Below are 20,945 nucleotides of genomic sequence, written 5' to 3' on the forward strand. Positions count from 1 at the left end.
AAAGTAACTAATGCATCCGCCTTACGTACGGGCGACCAGTGCAGAGCGCTGACCTAGAACCCAACGCGCACAGATGGAGACCGACTCAGCAGGTTGTGTTTACATATATTTGTGTAAACACACACATATGTAACACATGAAAGGGGAAAAAGAGGCTAATAACTTGGGGTGGGGTGGAAACAGAACCCATACTCTGTTGGAGAGGTTCAACAGACGGCAGTTGGGAAGGCTGGAAGGGGAAGGGAGGGAAAAATAACATAAATATATATGTATATACAGTTATTTATACATGGTACTTTGTCCCTGTTCACGATAGGACCGTGCTGCCAAATAAAGCATCCCGGGCACTTCAAGCCCCAGACAATAGTGTACACCTACCCCAGGAGCCCCACCCACTCCCCAAGAATAAAGTCCAACAGTCTCACTGCAGCTGGTACTGCATTCATTCTGTCAAAGTCACAGCTGCCCGAACCCTCCCCTCCTGCCCGCCTCTGTCCCCTCAGCCTCGTGGACGGGTGGCCAATATATATATATATATATGAATGACAGGGTTTCTCTGTGTAGCCCTGGTGTTCTGAAACTCACTCTGTAGACCAGGCTGGCCTCGAACTCACAGAGATCCATCTGCCTCTGCCTCCCGAGTGCGTGCGCCAGCACCCCACTCTCGGCTGGAGCTGGCTGGCCCTGGTTCTGTCCCCAGCAGCTACACACGGGGTGGGGGGCGGGGTGTCACGACCATCTGTGATTCTAGCTCCAGGGTTCTATCGCCCCCTACTGGCCTCAGTGGACACTGCATGCCCTCCGCCTATAAATAAAAGTAACCTTAAATAATCAATCGCGGCAAGGGGCCAGCTCTGCTGACACTGACGAGGATCCGGGGCGCTGTGGAGATGCCTTCCACCCACCGCAGGTGAGCCATGTCCATCATCTACCGGCTCCCCCGTGTCCCCACCACCCCTGACATACCATCATACATGCCTATCACCCCCACGTGCGTTGAGTCAACAGAGGCTGAGCCCCGCAAATCCAGGAATGACCTGTCCCCGCATCAGCTCCGCTCTGGGGGAAGCTGACGCGTCGGGAGGTTGCTTAGCAACAGCATCCGCTGTGCAGCGGGAGGCTCTAGCTGCTTCCCTGCAGACTTCTCTGGGTCTCAATTTTCAAATGAGTCAATTGTGTGGACAGGGTTCGAGAGAGCTCGCTGCTCGCTGGGGCTTGGGAGGAGACCAGAGGGCGCTGCAGAGAATAAAGAATGATGGCCGTTAAGCCGGGCGTGGTGGTGCACGCCTTTAATCCCAGCACTCGGGAGGCAGAGGCAGGTGGATCACTGTGAGTTCGAGGCCAGCCTGGTCTACAAAGCGAGTGCAGGACAGTCAGGGCTACACAGAGAAACCCTGTCTTGAAAAAAGAAAAAAGAAAAAAGAAAAAAAAAGATGGCCGTGTAGCTCAGTCGGTAGGGTGCTGGTGGGCAGTTGGTGGGGTGCTTGTAGCTCAGTTGCCTGACTCCGTCCCTTTCACGCGGTGGCACACACACCTGTCCCACTCAGGAGGTGCAGACAGGCTGTTCAGGAGTTCACGCCATCACTAGTTACATAAAGAGTATTTATGTCTTAAACAACAAAACAGCTTCCACTGTGACTAGGTGAGATTTCGGTACCATGGGGGCAGCCCCGCCCCCGTCCCCCCCACCCCCCAGAACTGTTGGTGTCTGGGGCCGGGTCATTCTTTGTCAGGGTTTTCATTAGCCACTCTGTCTGCTCCCACTGAGGTCCTGCCCACATGGGAACCCACACACTGAGCCACGAGGGGGAAGAGGGTCCATCCCACCCGGTGACACAATCTACCCCAGAAGGGGAGGTTTAAGCAGCAGTGTCCCTGATGAAAGTCGTTCTCTGTGGGGTGCCCTTGACCCTGCAGGGCGCCGCTGCTCCCCCAGCCTCCCTCACCCACCATCCCAGGACCCCCCCCCCAGAGTGACAGCTGCATGTGTCCCCAGATGTCACCCGGCATTCCCTGGAGGGCGCGGGGTGGGGGGCGGTTAGGGTCACACAAACACATTCTGATGGCTGAAAGTAAATGTCACACGTTCGAAGTCCCCAGTGCTGTGAGAAGTTTCCTGCACTCTCAGCTGGGGAGAAGGTTCTAGGCACCCCGCGCCACAGCAGGGGACGCTCCTGGCGGGTCTCCACGCAAAACCCCACAGTGGCACACGCAATGGCTCTGCTTGGCGTTCTAGCGGCTGCTGTGACCTTGTGAGCCGAGCAGCACAAACCCGTATCTCCACAGCTGTCCCCAGAACAGCCTGTCCACAGACTCCAGTAACAACACAGGTTCAACACGCTGCCCACCGGGGACAGACCCGGAGGGTGACCAGCCAAGGGCGTGTGTGTGTGTGTGTGTGTGTGACCAGCCAAGGGTGTGTGTGTGTGTGTGTATGTGTGTGACCAGCCAAGGGTGTGCGTGTGTATGTGAGGGTGACCAGCCAGGGGTGTGTGTGTGTGTGTGTGTGTGTGTGTGTGTGTGTGTGTGTGGATGACCAGCCAAGGGTGTGTGGTGTGTGGTGTGTGGTGTGTGGTGTATGTGTGTGTAAGCCAGTCAACTGTGAGCCACTTGCCCCATGGCGGCTCCTGATATAAAAGGCACCAGCCATGTTCCCAGCAGAAATGGCCCCCAAATTGCAAGAAAAATGGGAACTTGAAATAAACAAACAAACTTGTGCTGGGGCCGCCCCGGGGCTCCCCCAGAGTGTCAAGGCTGCAGGGATGGTTTTATGGAGAAGGGTTCCCATGAGGCCCTGCTGACACCCCAACTCTGCAGGGTCTGCGCACTCTGTGCCAGGAGCTCCCCACCCTCTGCTGCTTTGGGTGGCCACATGTTGGGGTGACTGTCACCCCAGCGTCGCAGATGGTGGGGTCAGCCTCCACCGTCTCTTATCCAAGGGTTCAGTCAGAGACACACATCTGTTGCCCAGTCGGTGCCCTGTGGTCTGGGGTGCAGAAAAGCACGGGTCTCTCCTGCCCCCTGCTGGCCACACATGGTAATAGCAGGCTCTGCTCCCATCACCGCCAAACTTGTAAGAAATGATTAGGGAGTAAATGTTTGACTGCCAAGCCCGAGGACGGGAGTTCAATTCCCCCATCGTGGAAGGAGATGTAAATTCTCCTCTGACCTCTATACATGCTCCAGGGCGTGTGCAGGCGTGCAGAAAAGAACATGTAAGCAGAGTGTGGTGGCACAGGCTTTTAATCCTAGCACTTGGGAGGCAGAGGCAGGAGGATCACTGTGAGTTCGAGGCCAGCCTGGTCTATGGAGTGAGTTCCAGGACAGCCAAGACTACACAGAGAAACCCTGTCTCTGAAAACCAAAAAGAAAGAGGGAAATTTTAAAAAGAGAGAAAAAGGGGGGCTGGAGAGATGGCTCAGTGGTTAAGATCACTGGCTGCTCTTCCAGAGAACCAGGTTCAATTCCTGGCACCCATATAGCGGCTCACAGCTGCCTGTAACTCCAAGATCTGACACCCTCACACAGATATGCATGCAGGCGAAAACACCAATGCACATAAAATAAAAATATGTAAATTAGGTTTAAAACAAGGTGGTGGTGGCGGGGGGGGGGGGGGGAAGCTGGAGAGATGGCTCAGAGGTTAAGAACACTGGCTGCTCTTCCAAAGGTCCTGAGTTCAATTCCCAGCAACCACACAGTGGCTCACAACCATCTATAATGAGATCTGGTGCCCTCTTCTGGTTGGCGTGCAGATGTATGTGCAGGCAGAGCATTCATATACATTAAATAAATAAATCTTTGAGAGAGAGAGAGAGAAGGAGAGAGAAGCTATTGTAAATCCCTCTCTGCTAGAGGCTCTTGAGAAAAAGACACATTTCTTCTGTAATAGGAAAATCCATCGGCCGGGTGTCCTCATGTCAGGGCGTCAGACCTCAGACAGGCTGGAGGCACCCTGAACCCTGAGTCCCGCCCACAGCCTCCTCACGTTCGCACCACACCAGGGCTCCGTGGTCATGGCCGCCACGCGTGTTCGTCCTGACAACATGAAAGCCACTTTTTTAATCTTTTGTTTGGGTTTTGAAACAGGATCTCACTCTGTGGCCCAGGTTGGCCTCAGAGTCTGAGGATGATTCCTGAACTCCTGAGCCTCCTGCCTCTGCCTCCCAGGTGCTGGGTGCCAGGTGCATGTCACTGTGTGGTTTCTCTTTGGGTTTTTGAGACAAGGTTTCTCTGTGTAGCCCTGGCTGTCCCGGACTCACTCTGTAGACCAGGCTGGCCTCGAACTCACAGCGATGCGCCTGCCTCTGCCTCCTGCGTGCTGGGATTAAAGGCGTGCACCGCCACACCCAGCCTGCTACTGTGCAGTTTCAAGGTGTGAGCCAAACAATCACGCGGCGCAGAGGTGGCTTCTAACACACTCTTAACATCGAGACAGACATACGGACGCACAAATGTGTGTATGACTCTGCACTGTGTGCAGTACCCACAGCGGCCAGGAGGGGGCGACGGGCTCCTGGGACTGGAGTCCCTGGTGGTTGTGCTGGGACTCGAACCCTTTGTCTCTCTGAAAGGCTCCAGCCTTAGGTGTTTTTGTAGGGAAACAGTCCGCGGTCTGAAGCGCCAGCAGCCTCAGGCGCTTAGGCGCTGCTTTGTCCCCTCGCACAGAACTGGCCTAACCGGCAAGTTCTCAGAATGAACCTTCTTCCTCTACAAAGCACCAGTCCTGGGTGTTTCGTTACAGGCGCAGACAGCAAAGCCAAACCCCAAGTCACATCCACAACATCCAGTTCTCAGCTGGGACTGAGGACGAGAGCCCCGGTCCGTGAGAGCAGGAAACGGGGTGTACGGAAAACAGGGTGTAGGAAATGGGGTGTGGAAATGGGAGTGTAAGGAAACAATGGGGGTGCGGGACCAAGGCGTCGTGTAAACTCTCCGGGGTGGAGCGAAGGCAGCTGCGACGCCACTGCTCGGCTGTGATCACCCGGACCCTGCTGTGACCCCCACAGCACCACGGCACCCACACCCACCCCCACCCTCCAGCCCGCCCCTCCCCCGGCTCTGCGGGATCCTGGCCGGCCCGACGCCCCCACGGCCACCTTGACACCCCACTCCCACCCGGGCTTCAAAGCCGCGAGCGAAGCACCGAGCACAGCACCTACCTGCACCGAGTCCCACCGTCCCAGCACCGAGGTTCCGACCCGAAGCCTTCGAGGTCTGGAAGAGAAACGCTATGCGTTAATTTGGCACCGCGGGGCGCCGGGCTGGTGACTGGGTTCCCTGTGCGCAGGAGGTCACGCCCCGCCCAGGCAGCGACGGAGGCCCCGACAAACTGGGGTTCAGGGCCCGCGTGGGCGGCTTGATGGGAACAGCGGAATTCATAATTAATCTCCCGCGCATTTGAAAGGGAAATCGCGGGTGGGAGTGGGCGGGCATGAGACACATCTGCAGAACTGGAGCGAGGCCCAGGGGAGCAGAGACAAGGGGCTGCCCGTCCTGGGGCTGGCGGGGTCAGGGGACGCGCGTGGAGACCCCAGCCGTGGGCAGGCTCAGCCCGCATGGCCTCTCCTAAGGGTTAAAACAAGTCATTTCTACAAAGCCGTCTCTATACAGCGGAAGCTGCCCAACATGACTAGTGGGGAAAAACACGTGTGGGTTTAGTTCCCAAACCTCTGTATCCCCAAGACTGTTTTCGCGATTACTTTTTTTGCTGTATGTGTGTGTGTGTCCTTCCATGTGGTTTCTGGGGCTCGAACTCATGACCTTTGGCTTGACAGGAAGCCCTGTCATCTGCTGAGCCCTTTGGCCAAACTTTTTATTTTTATTTTTTATTTTTTGAGACAGGGTTTCTCTGTGTAGCCTGGCTGTACTGGACCAGGCTGGCCTCGAACTCACAGAGATCCGCCTGCCTCTGCCTTCTGAGTGAGAAGATTAAAGGCGTGCGCCACTACCGCCCGACTAGCCCTCATGTGTTTTTGAGGCAAGATTTCTGGCTGGCCTCATCCGGAAGGAGCAGAGGCAGGAGGATTGTGAATCTGAGGGCGAGACAGGCAGTGGTGGCGCTGTAATCCCGGCTGCCGCCTGCAGGTGGCAGCGTCGCTGCAGGAAGCGGCTGGAATCCTGCGGGGCGCTGAGGCTAGCCCAGGCAGCCATTAGATGGGTGCATGTCCCCCACCCCACGCCCCACCCCAGCCCCGAGCGGCCAGAAGTCCAGATTCCGTGAGATAAAGCGATTTTGGGGGGTGACATCTGTAAAATAACAGCGCGGAGGGATCCTGGGTCGCCCCGCAGTCACACTTCAGGCACAGACACTGAGTCACCTTGGAGGAGTTGTCCCATTAGCTGGGGTCCCCTGAGCGACACCGCCTGTCCACGCGGGGGGGGGGGGCGGTGCGCTGGGGCCTGTGGTGAGCAGAGAGAGGGCTGAACTAAATAATCAACTCAGGGTGCCCCTTAGACACCGTGGCCTCGGCCGGGCTCCCTGTGGGCGCAGATGTGTGTCCACTCTGCCCAGAACTCCCCCGTGTCCCCAGGAGCCACTGCGGGTCCCCGGGGTTGCAGAGCTGACCTAGTGCCCTGGATCTCTGCCCTCTCGCTGGCTTCCTCTTTTTTTATTCGCCCTCATCACTCTTGGGTGTCTCCAGGTCCCCTTGGCCTCCCCTGTTGCCATGGAGAGTGAGAGCTAGTGGACACCCTGAGTAGCCACTGAGACATACACCCCTGCATCCCCAAGCCTCTCCATCCTCCACCCTGGATCTGCAGATCACCTGTGGGGTGGATTCCCCAGGGTGGGCATCCGGGATGCCATGCCCTGACCATCCCCGGCGTCAGCCCACTCCATGCTCAGGGTAACAACCGCATGTGTGTCCCAGACATCACCCAGGGTCACGTGGAGACTGAGCATGCGCAGGCACGAGAAGGCACCAACTACACACACGAGAGCACACGTGCGCGCGCACACACCCATGTGCATACATGTAGGCCAAGTGCATGCAGCACTCTCAGAGTCCAGAATGCGGCATCAGAGCTCCAGGGACTGATGTCACAGAGGCATGTGAACCCCAGTTCTGTTGGAAGAACAGGTGCTCTTAACCATTGCCCCCAGTCCCAGTCAGACCCTTTAAAAAAAGTAATTACATTTGTAGTTGATTTTTTTTGATTGTTTTGGATTTTCAAGACAGGGTCTCTCTGTGTAGCTTTGGCTGTCCTGGACTCACTTTGTAGACCAGGCTGGCTTTGAACTCACAGCAATCCACCTGCCTCTGCCTCCCGAGTGCTGGGATTAAAGGTACGAGCCACCACGCCCAGTTATTTGTAGCCCACTTAGACCTCATGAGCCATGCCCTAGAATTTCATCTCCCAGACTCTAATACCTAAAAGGGACAAGGTTGTTGAAAAAAAGTAACAAGCCGGGCGGGGCGGCGGGGTGGCAGCAGCTCTGGCCTTTAACCCCAGGGCTCAGGAGGCCGAGGCCTGCGCATCTCTATGAAGCCAGCCTGAGCTCCACAGCGAGATCCTGTCTCAAAACAACAAACAAAAGCTCAGCCCAGTGCACCCTGGGAAGACCCTGTCTTAGAGAAGCCTGTCTCAGCCGGCTGCTCATTCTGGGGGTGGGGGGCTGGGGGCATCAATCGGCGTTCGTTGGTCCACTGGAATGCAGGTCCCACTCTGCAGTCCAGGCTGGCCTCGAACTCGCAGCTATCCTCCTGTCTCAGTGTGTTCTCAGTGTTAATCTTTTCACTGCTATCCTGACATGATCAGGAATCCGCAAGGGGACAGGCCTGCGCCTGGCTGAGAGGACATCTCTACACTGGGTTTAACTAACTGACCTAGGAAGACAGACAGTGGTGTGGTGGCGCCATCACATGGGCTGAAGAGGAAAAAGGCGGAGCCCCAAGGGTCATCTCTCTCTCTCTCTCTCTCTCTCTCTCTCTCTCTCTCTCTCTCTCTCTCCTTCCTGACTGAGCACTAAGTGTCACCAGTCGCCTGGTGGCGGGAGCCACGGTTGGAACTGTGGCCAGAGCAAACCGTCCCTCCCTTAAGTGGCTTGCGTCAAGTGATTTGTCACAACGTCATCGGGAGGCATAATTCTCTCCCAGGGGCACAGTGCTCACCGTCCTGGGTCATCAACAGTGGGTGCCCCTGCCCTTGGCCCTGAAGCTCAGCGGAACCCCAGCCACCGCATGCCAGGCCCTCCCTGAGCTGTGGCAGCCACACATGTCCCCAGACATGGCCCAGTGTCCCCTGGAGGACACAGTCACCCCCAGGTGAGACTGTTCTTCGCTGAGCACCTCTCAAGGTGACACGCCTACCTCTCCAGCAGGTCGCAGCTCCTCCTCGGGGAGCGAGTGGGTGGGGATGGGCTGTCTGAGCCCCCGTCCCGTCCCACGCTGACACGGGCACGTGGCACAGGCACCCGGTCTCCTGCAGGCTCGATATAGCAAAGCGGGGCCCGTCTTTTGTGCCACATGAAGCTGTCAACATCATCACCATAGCAACCATCTAAATATGTCACCCAGGAACACTGATTGCCAAGGCAGGGAGCAGAGGGTGATGGTTTCCACTCTGGATGGGGTGCGGGGTGCAGGCAAGAGAGCATGAAGCATCAGGCATCGGCGTTTCAGGCAACTTGAGGGGGGGCGGGGACAGAGCTGGCTGTGTCACAGCCCTGAGTGGACAGGGCCAGACAGCTGAGCTTAAGGACTGATGCCAACCATTCAGAGCATTTTTATGCTTTCGGTACTGCAGGCAGGTTGAAACAGTCTTTTAACTCTGTAGCCTAGGCTGGCTTCAAACTCCTGGATGTGCCCCTGCCTCAGCTCCCAGAGTGCTGGAATGACAAGCACATGCCACAATGCCCAGCTTCCTGTTTGTTCTCGGACGGTTCTGTCCTCACCTTCCCGCCAATACTCAGCGTGACACTGGTAGAGGGTCGCTGCCCATCTTGGTCCCCACAGAGCCGGGTGGGAACTGAACTCGGTACCGGGAGGGGGTCTCCCCAGCACCAGGCACACTGAGGGTGAGGCTGTCCGGGACCCTGCAGGTGCCCTGCGTATGCCAGGAGCTCCCCTGGTGTGACCCGGCCCAACTTCCAGGGTCAAGAGTCACGCCACAGTGACTGGTGGGTGGAGACAGACGGCTGGACGGCTGACTTTGGATAAGAAAAGAATGAGCTGGACGTGGTGGCGCCTTTAATCCCAGCACTCGGGAGGCAGAGGCAGGAGGATCGCTGTGAGTTCGAGGCCAGCCTGGTCTACAAAGCGAGTCCAGGACAGTCAAGGCTACACTGAGAAACCCTGTCTCAAAAAAAAAAATCCAAAAGAAAAGAATGAAAACGCGCAAATTCAATTCCATTCAAAATGCAAAGAGCTGGGGCTAGCGGTTCAGTGACGCCAAGCCTGATGAACCAGTGCAATCCGGGGGACCCACATGCTGGGGAGAGACCAGACCCCCACAGGCGGTCCTCTGCCCCCTGCCCTCACCAAGGCATGTGCACGCACCACGTAGAAATGGAAGTAAAAAAAAAAAACTAAACATAGCCATGTGTGTGGCAAACACAGACGACTTTAATCCCAGCACTAGGGAGGCAGAGGCAGGCGGATCTCTGTGAGTTCGAGGCCAGCCTGGTCTACAAAGTGAGTCCAGGATAGCCAGGGCTACACAAAGAAACCCTGTCTCAAAAAAACAAAAACAAAAACAAAATAAACAACACATAAAGGGCAGTTGTGTCCAAAGAAGAGGCTCATGGGAAGCACAGTCACCTTGCAAAAGTGCGTGGTGGCCAACACTCACACACACACTCTCTCTCTGCGGGCTTAGCGTCCAGGCAGCCATGGCTGTGGCCTGCTTTCTTTATTTTTCCATTGTATTGCCGGGGTTGAAACAGGGGTCCCCGCTCCACCTGCATCCCCTGCCCCAGTAAGACTCGCCGCAGAGCCGGGACCCAGCCCCTCACTGGGGGATTCTGGGTGGGTGCTAGGGAAGATATTAGCAGACCTGGCCTCATTATCAGGATGTCCCACTGAATCTCAACAAAGTCTGGCCTGACCTTGAATGAGGACTCCAACAAAGAGAATCAGTGAGTCCCCCGAGGGGAGAGAATTCCTCGAGCTGATTTCCGCATGGCTCTCTGAGAGGAGCGGCAGGCGGTGCTAAAACCTAAGTCCTGGGGGCATCATGTTGGGGGCACTCAGAGACCCTTTTGTCCTGGGCTCCTAAATTAGCTAGTTCTGCCAATGTACCCCAAGGTGTAAAATTCCTCTAAAAAGAAATGGAGAAAGAAGACGTGTGCAATTAGCTTCCAGAAGATACTTTGAAATGGGAGCATTCGGCTCCCATGACAGCCCCCTAATGACACGATTATGTAAAATCTAGAAAAGATGCTAAAAACAGAATATGCAAATTAGAGAGGGATGGGCTCTGGGAGGAGACAGGTGGGGGAGACGGTCCCCCCATGCAAGGGGCCGCACTGGAGGAAGCTTCTGGAACACTGACGGTAGAACTGGGCAGCAGGGTGCCCTCATGCGTGCGCCAGCTCTAAAGGTGGAAAGTCCTAGAAAACCAGAGTGAGTCAGACTGATCGAAAGAATAGAAGGTCCTAAAATGGTGGAGCATGGAGGAGGCAGGAGGCTGAGGCAACGGTGGTGCACGCCTTTAATCCCAGCACTCAGGAGGCAGAGGCAGGAGGATCGATGTGAGTTCAAGGCCACCCCGGTCTACAGAGGGAGTCCAGGGCAGCCAAGACTACACAGACTCTGTCTTGAAAACAACAACATAAATAAATAAATAAAAGTAGAGCCACCACGTTTCCGGTCCTCCACAGTCCTGGTGACAGAGGCGAGCTGTCAGCCCCTCACACTCAACACCCAATCAGGAGGGGCTGAGCATTCAGCAGCAGCTCTGGGGACTGACAGGCCTGACTCCGCAAGGTCACCCGCTGAAGCTGCTGAGCTGGTGGTGGCCCAGGCTCCGCATGGCTGGTTCTCGAAGCAAAGCTCAGTGGTCTGACCCCCAACCCCCGGCCGACCCTCGGAGGTGCAAACACTTCCCACTTCCTCTCCGTGGGGTACTTATAGACTCCCTGGCCCCCCCATTCTCTGTGGGGTGCTCGCAGACTCCCTGGCCCCCCTGTTCTCCGTGGGGTGCTCGCAGACTCCCTGGCCCCCCTACTCTCCGTGGGGTGCTCGCAGACTCCCTGGCCCCCTGCTCTCCGTGGGGTGCTCGCAGACTCCCTGGCCCCCCTACTCTCCATGGGGTGCTCACAGACTCCCTGGCCCCCTGCTCTCCGTGGGGTGCTCACAGACTCCCTGGCCCCCTGCTCTCTGTGGGGTGCTCGCAGACTCCCTGGCCCCCCTGTTCTCTGTGGGGTGCTCACAGATTCCCTGGCCCCCCTGTTCTCTGTGGGGTGCTCACAGACTCCCTGGCCCCCCTGTTCTCTGTGGGGTGCTCACAGACTCCCTGGCCCCCCTGTTCTCTGTGGGGTGCTCACAGACTCCCTGGCCCCCTGCTCTCCTTGGGGTGCTCACAGACTCCCTGGCCCCCTGCTCTCCGTGGGGTGCTCACAGACTCCCTGGCCCCCCTGTTCTCCGTGGGGTGCTCGCAGACTCCCTGGCCCCCTGCTCTCCGTGGGGTGCTCACAGGCTCCCTGGCCCCCCTGTTCTCCGTGGGGTGCTCGCAGACTCCCTGGCCCCCTGCTCTCTGTGGGGTGCTTGCAGACTCCCTGGCCCCCTGCTCTCTGTGGGGTGCTCACAGACTCCCTGGCCCCGCTTAGCCCAGGCCAAGGACACCAGACCCTTCCCCTATTTGTGGCAATCCGAGTCTGCGTCTGTCTGAGGTTTCCTGCACGGTTTCCAAGCCTTCCCTGGCGGTGACACCGGTAGCCACGATGAGCTCTGGCCGGGGGAAGGGCTGTCCGCTCTCGCCGGTCACCGCAGAGGCCGTGAGCTCTCACCTGGAGCTGCGGGGAAGCACACGTGACCTTGGACACGCCCTTCACGCCTGGCCTGCGAGCGAGCAGCTGTGGCTCGGCACCCAGCTCCCTTTCTGAGGGCTAGAGAATGCTCGCCCAGGAGTGATCGCCCGGCTCAGCCTTTGAAAGGACCCCAGCTGATTCCCAGCACCCACGCGGCGCCGCCTTCTGGCCTCTGCGGGTACTGCATGTCTCATGACGCGCGCGCGCACACACAGCCTCGCACCCAGACACAGGAAATAAAAAGAAACATTTGTAGCCAGGCAGTGGTGGCGCCTTTAATCCCAGCACTCGGGAGACAGAGGTAGGAGGATCGCTGTGAGTTCGAGGCCAGCCTGGTCTACAAAGTAAGTCCAGGACAGCCAAGACTACACAGAGAAACCCTGTCTCAAAAAACCAAAACCAAAAAAAAGAAAGAGAGCTATATATGCACATATATGTAAATATATTTAATATTAAGGGAGGGTTGGGCTGGGACTCAGTGGGTACAACATTCCCTTCCTACACATAGAGCCTGAGGTTCCATCCCCTACATGGTGCAAGGTCATCAAAGCATCTTTTTTGTTTTGTTTGGTTGGTTTGGTTTTAGTGTTTTGAGACAGGGTTTTTCTGTGTAGCCCTGGCTGCCCTGGACTTACTTTGTAGACCAGGCTGGCCTCCAACTCACAGCAATCCACCTGCCTCTGCCTCCCGAGTGCTGGAATTACAGGGGTGCGCCACCACACCTGGCCCTATGAATCCGGGTCGTTAAAAGAGGTTTCAGGTCTGTGTTTTGCAAGGGTAGATTTGGATCTCAGGCTTGTATGAGTCAGCTAAGACCATGTAACAAGTAGCACTGATGTTGTGAATTGAGACAGCCTCCTGTTTGTGATATCAACTGTAAGACTCTTCCAGGGGTCTATGGCCACAGCCTCTCCAGAGATTCCCCTCCCAGATGAGCATGACCTGGCCCCAGCCCAAAGCCTACACAGCAACCCCAAAGAGCCCAAACAAAAGCCTAACCCAAGAGAGCATGCTACAATAAGCAACAAACGGTGTAAGTGTGGGACCCTGGTGCTGCTTGTTACACAGGGCTGGCTGACTGACACAGTGTCTCGAGATTCAGTTCTACCCTAGTGAGAACCTAATCCTTAGAGCAGCTTGCATGTCCCGACTGTAGAATCCTCACTCTTCAGGGAGATTTTCTACCTAACCAGGCTTGAAAACTGAGCATTTTTGAGAACTCTGTTGGTTAGAAAACAGCACCATGCTGTTATAAATACAGTGGCACTCCTCTTAAAACAGAAGCATGCTAACACCTCCCCGTCTGGGTGAGATGAGAATAGACTTTTTTTTTTTTTTTTTTTTTTTTAAAGCCAGAGTTTCACACACTCGGGGCTGGTCACACTGCCACACGTGGAAAGCGCTCCAGAGACTACGTCAGCCTGTGCGCAGCTGCGAGCCGTCTACACTCCTCAATGAACCGTTCTCAGACACATCATCCCCTCCCCCCGGACACAATCAACGCGCCGCACCCTTCTGGAACACAGCATGCCCGGCTTAGCTGTGGCGTCATCCATTCAAGCAGCAAGTGCCTGGGCTGTGGGAACCGGGCTCCGTGCGGCCGCTGAGCCCAGCCGAGGTTGGCTTCAGTTATTCCCAAAACAGCCCTCAGGTGCCTCAGGTACCTCAGGCTGGCCAAGTGGCTGAGGATGACCTTGAACTTCTGATCCTCCTGCCTCCGCGCCCCATGTGCTAGAATGACAGATGGACACCACCAAACCCAGCCCCACAGAATGACCCAGACACCAGGTTGCGGTGTCGATTTGGGGATATTTTCAGAGACACCTCAGAGGGCAGCCCACTGGGAAAAGGGTCACGAGGGAAGAGGACGTCATGGCGGATTAGGAAGCACCCTAAACAGACCATCAGGAATCTGTATAGCCAGACAGGACAGGCCCATAGAGAAGGAGGCAGAACAGCCCAGAAGCCACAAATAGGAACTACAGTAGCATAATTGGAAGGCCCGGGTCAACCCTGACCACGCCCCCAGCCCCTCACTGGGGGATTCTAGGCGGGGCTCCACCCTGACCACGCCCCCAGCCCCTCATTGGAGGATTCTAGGCGGGGCTCCACCCCTGACCACGCCCCCAGCCCCTCACTGGGGATTCTAGGCAGTGGCTCCACCCTGACCACGACCCCAGCCCTAGCCTCTCCAACTGAGGAAATAAATTCCTGCAGTTTTAGTAACTCTGAGTGTGGTGATGCACAGGGCATCTGCCATGGTTTGGAGACGCGGCTACCCCCACCCCCGCGGCTACCCCCACCCCCGCGGCTACCCCCACCCCCGCGGCTACCCCCACCCCCACCCCCACCCTCTCAGGTGTGGATGGCTTCTTCCCAAACTGGTGGTGCTGCGGACAGGTAACAGGACTTCATCCGTGAGTGAAAATCATTGGCCAGTCACAGCCGTAATAGGCTGTTGGGAGGCGGAGCCTGGATGGAGGGAGTTGGGGTGTAAAGGGCGCACATGCTTCGCCCTAACACTCCAGTCTGCGCCAGTGTTCCAGGGCCGAGAGCCACAAGCGACAGAGAACTCCTTGCAGTGACTCCAGCCCCTCCATTCACGGCCTCTCGTGTGGTCGCCATCCTGGGTGGATTCCCACAGGCCTGCAGTGGGCCGACGAGTGCTGATCCTGCATCGCGGGGTTCAGGGCTCAGCAGCTTGGAGGGGGTGATTTGGAGATCTCACACACATCCCATGCCCCCAAAACACCCCAAGTCTCCCCTACTGTTGAATGACAGGCAGCTCTGAAGGGAGGGACGGATCTGTGTCACCGCCCCAGAGGAAACAGGGCCACTTAATTACACGTCTAACCGCGCTGCCCGGGATCCCGGCCACATCCCGGGGGGTGGGGGCGGGGGTGTCCCGGCCTGAGTCCAAGTTCACTAGTGCATTCGGATTGAAGGGTGAGCCGGTTCCTATAGGCACTGGATGACGCGTGACCACAGATATGGCTGTTACCCTGGGGAGCTCCTGGCATGGGTGGGTGAAGGCTCAGCAGGGCCTGAGCTCCCCACCAGACATTAATATGGCCACAGCCTTAGCAGGTTCATGTGCCAGGAGCCCACGGCTCCCATCGCGGCCCTCAGCCCCCACAAGGCCACTTTCCCTGCCCCAGAACCTATGGCATCCACCAGCCTGGCCCGGTTACAGCTTCTGCCTATGAATTTCTTTTTTTGGGTTTTTGTTTGTTTGTTTGTTTGTTTGTTTTTGTTTTTCGAGACAGGGTTTCTCTGTGTAGCCTTGGCTGTCCTAGTCTCGCTTTGTAGACCAGGCTGGCCTCGAACTCATGATCCGCCTGCCTCTGCCTCCTGAGTGCTGGGATTAAAGGCATGTGCCACCACGCCCAGCTTCCTATGAATTTCTTAATCCTGTCACCGGCTTAATAAACATTAACATATTAGACTTCATATTGACTTTTTTTTTCTCTCTCGAGACAGGTTTTCTCGGTGTAGCCTTGACTGTCCTGGACTCACTCTGTAGACCAAGCTGGCCTCGAACTCACAGCGATCCGCCTGCCTCTGCCTCCGGAGTGCTGGGATTAAAGGCGTGCGCCACCAAGCCTGGCTTGTCATATTGACTTCTTACGTGGGCAGGTTCACTCTGTCACAGTTCCCAAAAGTCTCCAGAAATTTTCCAGAGGATTCTACAATGCACAGCCGCCTCCTCCTCCTCCTCTTCCTCCTCCTCCTCCTTCTTATTTTAAAGACAGAGTCTCACTATGGGGCCCTGGATAGCCAGGAACTCATTCTATAGACCAGGCTGGCCTCGAACTCACAGAGACCCGCCTGCCTCTGCCTCCCCAGTGCTGGGATTGGAGGTGTGTACCTTCCTTCCTTTATACCTCGCCCCCATGGGCTCCGTTTCCTCGAAGCATTCGTTACCCTCAGATCTCCTGCCTTCACGTCTCTGTTTCAACGTCCTTCGGATGACTCCCAAGTTATCTGGGTTCCCCTGGTGTACCTCTCCTCTCATGGAGTTGCAGTCAGTGGCCGGAAGGTGGCCTCTCCACCAGGCTGGCCAACGAGCCCAGTGACCTCTCCCCGTCTAATGTGGGGTCGCAGACATGTGCGTTCATGCCTGGCCTTTACAGGGGTGCTGGGGATTTGAACTCGGGTCTTCACACTTGCATGCCAGGTGCCCTTACCCACTGGGCCATCTCCCCAGTGCTTTGCCAGTGCAGGGTCTGACAAACATATCTCCTGAGGTGATTGACAGCAGCAGAGGGGACTGGAGCAGAGGGCTGCACATCCCCGTGCATGGCCACAGAGAGGCCAAAGTGACCAGGGCACACAGCTACTTCCATCATGGGGCCAAACGCAAGCAGAGAAAAATATTGGAGCCGGGCGGTGGTGGCGCACACCTTTAATCCCAGCACTCCAGGAGGCAGAGGCAGGAGGATCGCTGTGAGTTCGAGGCCAGCTTGGTCTACAGAGCGAGTCCAGGACAGGCAAGGCTACACAGAGAAACCCTGTCTCAAAAAAACAAAAACAAAAACAAAAACAAAAAACAGAAAGATATTGGAGCTGGCTGGTTCCACAGGAGGGGGGCACACAGGGGACAAAGAGGGGAACTCAGTCTGAGGCTGACAGCTGGGCAGATAGACTCAGCGACATCCACCCCATCTTTACAGAGACCCCAAACTTCCCAGCCTCTTGTACAAAGGAAACTGCAGGGGGCACAGAAGCCCAACCCAGCACTCTGTGGCTTTGACGGTGGCTAATGGCCCCGCTGGGCACTTCCTAGGATGCTCTCAGACCAAGAAAGATAAAAACACTCAACCTTTAAAAGCAAAAAAAAAAACCCCAATCCTATATAAATGGTCCCAGCGTACGTGTGGAGGGGGCTGGGGTCCAATACAGCCTGCAGGCAGAAACCGCCCTAAAAAAGCCAAAACGGATGAGTGAGCCCACACAGCCAGAGCTCCGTGAGCCTGTGCACACATATGGAGGACGCCACATATCTTCCTCCAGCACGCTCCCTGTGCCTTAGCTCCGTGAGACCAGCGTTCTCACTGAACCTGGAGCTAGCCGCTCAGACCCTCCCGTCTCCAGCCCCCACAGCACTGGGGCTACTGGTGCCTGTGTGGCCATGTGTGGCTTATCATGAAGGTTCATGAGATTCGAACTCGTGTCCTCAGGTGTGTGTGTGTGTGTGTGTGTGTGTGTCCTCAGGTGTGTGTGTGTGCACATGCAGGTGCGCACAGCAGGCGCTCTTACCCACTGAACGCCCACCCACCCCCCCTGCCCCAGCTCTCTATTTTGGTTTTCCAGGCAGGGTCACACTGTGTAACTCCCCTGCCTCAGAGTCACAAGATCACCCGTGTTTCCAAATGCTGGGCCGACGGTAGAGCCCTGCATCTTATCCCCGCACTGCCCCAGGGCACACACACACACACACACACACACACACACACACACACACACTCGCCCGATCACGTGGATCTGGGACCAGGCTGACAAGGCGCCTTTGTTGTTCTAAGGAGGAAGGAATGTTCTCAGGGCAGTGATGGGCCAGAGGCTACGCTCCGCCGGGGGTGGAGCATGGAGCTGAGGCACTGGGGTGTCAGTTATGGGCCCTCAGGCGAGCCACCAAGGTCCTAAGGAGACTGAGGACCAATCTGAGTATTAGCTGCTGGTCAAGCGCCAGCAAGAAGACACAACTCTGCGCTCAGGAGGCTTTGGATGAGAAAAGATCACCACAAGGAAATAGATAAATTCACACCTTCCCCCTCAAGAAAAAGAAAAAAAGAAAATCTCAAATTCGGTTTAGTGAGTCACCTATGACCAGGACAAAGTCACTTGGGTGTTTACAAATTATGCTGGCAACGCGGCGTAGCCCAGACACACAGTAGAATACCACACAGCTGTGAACAAGAGCCAGGCTCCAAGGAGCCCAGGGACAGGGGACTCAGTGAGAGACCAGGGTACAGAAAGTCGCAAAACCTGCGACGATGGAGGGGAGAAACAGCCAGAACAGGAGAAACTAGAGCCCTGCATGCTCTCTGTGGGTGCCAGGGGCTGGGGAGAGGCAGGGCTGCGGCGTGGGGTGAGGAAGAGGCATTAGACTGTCATGTAGGATATGACTGCACACTGAGATGAGCTCAGGAAAAACCTGAATTATTATGCTTAAAAGGGTGAATTTTAAAATATGCAAATCAGACTCGCATTTAAAACAGGAGAAGAGATCAGATTATCCACTTTCCCAGAGTCCCCGGGAAAAAGTTAGCAGGGGTTTTAGAAGGCGTCCTCTCCCTCCTCTCCCCGTCTGCCCCCCCCACCCCTCCCCCCCCCCCCGCCCCCGAATCGCCCGGGTCAGCCATTAAGGGACTCGGGTGTGTGACAAACCTTCCGCAGAAGAAAACTGAGTAAGCAGTGACCTGTCAGGCCGCTGTGACTTAAAGTCACACCAGCCAGAGAGGAACCAAGAAGAGGGAGCACACTTTCACATTGTGCCAATCCCACAGATGCTGCAGCGGCTGTGGTAGCCGTTCTTTCTAGAACGTTCCAAGGTCTCCACCAACCCCCGGCAGAGACATGGTCTCAACTGTGTAGCCCAGGCTGGTCTGGAACTCACTATGTAGTCCAGGCTGGCCTCGAACTCACAAAGATCCACCTGCTTCTGGGGTTCTGTTCGTTTTCGAGGTACTGGGGGACGCTCTCCAACCCATAGAGTGTCATTTCGGTCACTACTTCTAGACACACAGAACAAACCTGTGACAACACCTTGGCTGGGAGCTTTTTTTTTTTTTGTTACTACTCGGGAGTGCCAGAGACAAAAAGCCATTCTGAGCTTTGTCGACAGGAAGAAGCACAGCCCCACTGGGCGTCGTTCTCCTGGGCCGCTGCTGCACATGCTAGGGCCTCATGCTTGACATAATACCCCTCGCCCAACAGGCAGGCTCGCCATGCACGCACTGCTACTCACAATTTCAAAGTCACATGGAACGGAACGTGATGGCCCCTCCACTATGCCTAGCAGTCAGGGAGCAGAGGCAGGAGGGTAGCTGTGAGTTCCAGGCCAGCCTAGGCTACATAATGAGACCTTGTCTCAAAAAAAAAAAAAAAAAAAAGAAAAGAAAAGAAAAGAAAAAAGAAAAAAAGGGAGGGGAGGTACACAGAGCCTAATGTGGTGACCCAAGAGAGCGACACTGGGGGATTCCAAGCAGGTACTCCCCTGCCTCCCACTCCATATGCCTTCAGCCTGACTGTATAAGTCCCATGCAGTTTTTCTCTCCTCAGTGCTGTGGACTGAGGGCCTGGTCATCCTCTGTGGGACATCCTGGGCTCCGCAAGGCAAGGTGCACCCTGCGCATGCCAGGACCTCCCTGATTTGAGGCAGACACACGTGTCCACTCCGTGGTCCCTGCACAGCAGAGTCGCCCAGGCTAGGAGACAGTCTACGCTAAACGCCGCACGCCAACCTTCTTGCCTGTTACCGCCAGGGTGGCGATAATTGTCTGCACCCCAGCTATGGTGGGGGTCAGGGGCGATTCCTCATCTTTCTATGACAGCCCACCTCCTCACACTCACCGACCCTCACGTCGCACCAGGACGGGCTCAGCACATACCTTCCCTCTGGCTGGATAGGGCAAGAGCAGCCAGGGCTGGGGAGGGTGCTGAGGGAAGCAGGTGACACAGCCCCTGAGAGGACCGGACCTAGCGTGGACGCAAACAGGTGGACTTGGAGCTCTGGTTCCTGACACGCGGCCACAGTCCAGCTCTCAGCTGCAGAGCCCACAGCCTCGGGTCATTGGCCACTGCCCCCCACCCCTGTCCCCACCCCCACCCCCCACCCCTGTCCCCACCCCCACCCCCCACTCCCTGCAGCGGAGCGCTGCCCACACACTGTAACATCATTGCCCCTAAAACTCCCACAGGAAGTTTCTGAAACAGCCAGTCATCCAGAGCTTTGCACCCCAAGAATAAGGCTGTGCATCCTCTGCTCCTGGGGACGGGCACGCAGGTAACTTTGTGCTGCCTCCACATCCTTGTCTCCAAGGTGTTGTACCATGTGCAACTAGACAGCAAACAGGACTACCCCACCCCTTCTTGACCGTTCCTCACTTCTCCCTGGCTGCACCCCACTCCTCCTGACTGCACCCCACTTCTCCCTGACTGCACCCCACCCTTCTTTACCATTCCTCACTCCTCCTTGGTTATACCCCACTACTCCCTGGTTGCACCCCACTCCTCCCTGGCTGCACCCCAATTCTCCTGACTGCATCCCACTCCTCCCTGACTGTACCCCACTCCTCCTGACTGTACCCCACTCCTGCTGTCTGCACCCTGCTCCTCCTGGCTGCACTCCACTTCTCCCTGATTGTACCCCACTCCTCCCTAACTGTATGTACCGCCTCCTCTTTAACTGCACCCCACTCTTCTGTTACTGCACCCCTCACCTCCTGATTACGCCCCACTTTGACTGCACCCCACTCCTCCCTGACCGCCCCCTGTCGTCTCCGATTCACCCCGACACTCTCCAGCAAGCCCGCTCGCTCACCTGCTTCCAGCCTGGGTCTCAGCAGCCGCGCAGCTAAACGCACCTCGGGGCCTGGAGAGGGCTCTTCCACGGGGCGGGGCCTCCCGAGATGAGGGCGGAGCCTCCTTCAGCGTCGCAGCCAATCAATAGCCAGGATGGCGGGGGCTGGGAGCAGAGGAGGAGCCTTGGGCAGACAGCCTGGTAGATTTACCCTTGGGGAGAGGGGCGGGGCTTCGGGCGGGAGTGGGCGGGGCGATTCCAGGAACGACATCTGCACGGGCCACTCGCGTGCTGGAGGGAGGGGTTCTGCTACTAAAGATTGGCAAGCGATGGTGCAGTGGGAGGGGCCTCTCTGAGGAGGGGCTGCGGGACGTTAGGCTTGTATTATTACATCAGGCCTGTGGTGTGTTTTGGTTTTTTATTTGAGTTTATTTTATTGGTGTGTATCATTGT

General features: G+C 56.5%; 1 protein-coding gene across 2 annotated transcripts in view; it reads right to left on the bottom strand.

Moving 5' to 3' along the window:
- The window catches only part of GNG7 (G protein subunit gamma 7), a 62,250-nt gene extending 41,632 nt beyond the window's left edge, over positions 1-20,618 (bottom strand). The window contains exons 1-2 of one of the 2 annotated variants that reach the window (XM_084796553.1): positions 20,514-20,618; positions 5,163-5,217 (exon numbers count right to left, since the gene is read on the bottom strand). The gene's annotated coding sequence lies outside the window, so the exon portion shown is untranslated. Of the gene's footprint in view, positions 1-5,162; positions 5,218-8,312; positions 8,468-20,513 lie in introns of those variants that run through there. The other variant, XM_084796554.1, reaches the window with a different exon arrangement.
- Positions 20,619-20,945: the final 327 nt, after the last annotated feature.

Source organism: Acomys minous (assembly GCF_964271855.1).
Source record: "Acomys minous genome assembly, chromosome: 9".
Lineage (NCBI taxonomy): Eukaryota > Metazoa > Chordata > Mammalia > Rodentia > Muridae > Acomys > Acomys minous.